The sequence below is a fragment of the Bison bison genome, unplaced genomic scaffold, assembly GCF_000754665.1.
Source record: "Bison bison bison isolate TAMUID 2011002044 unplaced genomic scaffold, Bison_UMD1.0 scf7180017864043, whole genome shotgun sequence".
Lineage (NCBI taxonomy): Eukaryota > Metazoa > Chordata > Mammalia > Artiodactyla > Bovidae > Bison > Bison bison.
The window spans coordinates 467,987-471,440 of record NW_011494615.1 but is presented as its reverse complement, the minus strand read 5'-3'; the positions used below and the strand labels follow the sequence as shown (position 1 = coordinate 471,440).

The 3,454-nt window shown below is 57.1% G+C and overlaps 1 protein-coding gene across 2 annotated transcripts in view; it reads left to right on the top strand.

Annotated features, from left to right (window-relative positions):
- The first annotated feature begins 6 nt into the window (after positions 1-6).
- VIPR1 (vasoactive intestinal peptide receptor 1) overlaps positions 7-3,454 on the top strand; it is a 32,174-nt gene continuing 28,726 nt past the window's right edge. For both annotated transcript variants that reach the window (XM_010835449.1, XM_010835448.1), the window contains exon 1: positions 7-22. The gene's annotated coding sequence lies outside the window, so the exon portion shown is untranslated. The remainder of the gene's footprint in view (positions 23-3,454) is intronic.

Sequence of the window (3,454 nt, the reverse complement as noted above, 5' to 3'; positions counted from 1 at the left end):
CGTCTGCGTCCTCGGCCCCGCGGTGAGTGTCCGCCGGGCAGCCCGGAGTCCCGGGAGCTGGGGGTGGAGAAGGGGTGACGGGAGCCCGGCTGTGTGCTCACGTCTGTGTGGAGGGGATAAGGGGCGCGGAGCATGGTCTCTTCGCTGCGCCTGAGACCGGATCTAGACCCGAGGGAGGGGTAGGGTCTCCCTCGCGCCTAGTCCCTTCCCGCGCAGCCTGGAGCCCGTTCTGCGTCAGAATCTGGGACACTCGTAGAGGGGCGGCGGGAAAGAGCTGGCTCCAAACTTGCCTTGCGTGTAACGGCTGTGGGTTGGCGAAGTCAGTGAATGCAGGGTCGGGGACTGCGGGCCACTGAAATGGAAGGTCTGGTAGACAGTAGGTTAGGGGGAGGCTGTGAGGGTCGTCGTTGTGTGCTGTGCCCGCCAGAAGGTGTCTGTGGGGCATTAAGTTACTTGTAGGAGTGACATTCAGCAGCAGACCAAGCACTGAGCGCCCCCCCCCCCCCCCCGGGGAAGGGGCTTTGGGGATCAGGTGACTGGCAGGCAGACCCTTCCTGTACCCTCCCACTGAGCAGAGTTGAAAGAGATGGAGCCCAGGGTGCAAGGTGGTGGGCAATGAGGATTTGGGGTGGTGTTTATTGGAGAAGGCCAGACATGTGCATGGGAAGGGAGCAAATAACCAAGAAGCAGTGGCCACCCTCTTCCCTGCACTTCGGCTTCATCTCCACATGGGTGTGTGTGTGTGTACCCCTGGTGCCCATGTGTCCCATGTGTGGTTGTGCCCATGTGTGTGCCTAGTGGAGGGGGGGACACTCACCTGGGCTGCAGGGCAGATTCTGGCTGAGGCAGGAGATGCATGAGTCATCTTCCTATAAGATCAGGGAAGACCTGAAGACTACCCAAGCCCATTTTACAGATGGGCAAAGTGAGGCCCAAAGATATCAGAGCCACACCTATCCCCCACCCATCAGACCTGGACTGAAGCTGATTTCTTTCTATCCCTCCCCTGGAGCTTGAGGAATCTGTGGTTGCTGCTTGAGCAGAGCCTAAAACATGTGGGTTCCAGGTGGCTGGTGGGTGGATGGAGTATATGGGTCATCTATAGTCTCTTCTGTCCCATGAGGATCTCCCTGACCATCACCTCCACCAGGGAAGGAATCTCTGTTTCCATCTCGCTAATGTGCTGCGCACTTGGGCTGGGATGCTCATTACTTGTCCTGGAAGCAGACATTATGACAATTGGCATAATTCTTCTCTCACTGATAGCTATGGTGAGACCCACCTTCTGAGCTCTCAAAGCCCCACCAAGTTCTGGCCCTAAAGGCATACTCTGGCAACACTTACAGCCTCTCAGGGTCACAGAGCTTCCAGGCCTTACCAGCAACCCTCTGGCTCTCCCACCCCTGAGCTCTGACCACTCAAATTTTCCATGGATGAACCAGGGATCTTGGGACCACCACTGGCACCACATTCTCCCATTGCTGGAGGCTTCTCGGTCTAGGGGCAGACTGGTTTCAGTGGGATCCCCTCTCCAGCAACTTCTGTCCCCCACCTCATGAGACAGTTCAAGCCTTGGTCTTGCCATGCCTACCCTCCCCTGTCTTTCCACATCTTATTTGGTTAGTTCCCAACTCCAGCTCCTCCTCCAGACAGCCTTCCCTGATTGTTCCAACCCACTGTGCCCTTCCCACTCTGACCTCACTCTTCAACCCTAGCCTGGGGCTTTTTGACCATCCCATGGGATCAAGGCCTAAGGTCTCTCACCCTCCCATGTCCCGTACAGCCCAGTGCAGGGCTGGGCCCGCAGAGGGAGGAGAAGGGACTCACCCAGGAGTCGATGAGAGCAGGCTGGAATGAGGGGCCCCTATTTCCCTCTCTACTTCTCCCTTCTCCACACAAGCCACCACTTGCTCCCATACCAAATAGACACCAGGCAATCCTGCTTCAGCCAGACTCGGGGAAGCGGGGTAGTGTGTTATCAGAGTCATAAAATGGCAGCTGCAAAGTTCAGTTTGAAGACCCAAGGCCGTATCACTCCTGTTTATAGAGCCCTGACCTCAGCCTGAGAAGAGGAAATTTCTGAACAGGGAAGCCAAAAAGGAAAGAAAACCTCCAGTGTCTCAGAAGAGGAAGTCTTCCCCAAGGCCACCCTTCAAGCTTTCCATTGCCCCTACCCCCTGGAGAGTAGGCACAGGAGCTCCTCATTGGTAGCAGAACTGCTCAGGCCAGTGCCCAGCCCAAGGGCGGAGACAGGAGGTGTCATAGAGAAGGGGCAGACCCATGCCCTGCCCTAGGAAGATTCTCCAGCTGGTAGCAGAGAGCGGAGCCAGCGACCCGGGAGAACCAGCCCAGCCAGATGTGGGCTGCAGCCTCTCAGAACTGGGGTAATGGTCGCTCAGAGGAGCGGTCAGGGAAAGCTCCCTGGAGGAGGCAGGGCAGTCCCTAAAGAGTTTGACCAAATGATCCAGTCTTCCACCTGAGACTATGAGACAGCCTCTATTGGCAGGACCAATGGGCCTGTCCCCAGAAGGAGGAGGAAGCCCTCAGCTCCCCCTACCCCGCTGCCCAGAGGCTGGGTTGGCCCAGGGATTCAGAGGGACCTGGTTCCTCTGACTTCTCTCTGAGACTTAATGGCCGTCTCCTGAAAGCTTCACCTTGCCATAGGCCTCCTGCCCCAGCCATCTGCTTCCAGCTGCTCCAGGAGCTTCCATGGCTACCCAGCAATCCCGGCCCCTAGCCAGCCACCTGTGGTGTTTAGGAAACACGGCTACAGAGGGGTCAAGTCTCCTCCTTAAGTTGAGTGAGCGTGTGAGTTAGGCCTGCCCAAGGCTCCCAGGGGTGGGGGGTGGGCAGGGCTGTGCTGGAAGATCGAGCTCCCATCTTAGGTTTCCACTGTCCCATGCTGCCCTGACATCCATCTTTCCAGACATTTCTAGAACTTCCAAGATGAGTAGCCTGAGCTGTGTCCTCAGCGCACTCCATGGCCAGTTGACCTGGAGAACATGTTTCCTCTCTGTGGAAGGTCCTCTGTTTCCTCATCACAAAAAGGAGGGTGAGAACCTTGGCCCAACATGCAGGAGAAATGGGAAAAGAGGCCAGCTCCACCTTGGCTGGAGCCATGTCTTCCCCACCCCACCCCATCCCACCCCATCTCACCCCAGCCTCACAACTGACTATGAAAAGGGCTTGGCCTTCCAGTCAGGACTTCTGTGGTTGAAGGATATGAGAGTGCTGTGTGAACTGTGTGGCAGGTTGTTCCTTCCTCTGAATCCCCAGCCTGGGAGCCTTGTGGACCCTTCTTCAGCTCTCTCTTGTTCCCCTTGCCCAGGAGTTTCCAGGGAAGGCAGGAGTCCTGGGCACAGGGGGTGGTATGTCCTCTTGAGTGGCCAGACAATATGGGGCATGAAGTTCCAGGCCCAGGCAGGTGACAAGTCCTCTTAGGGAGGACTGGATG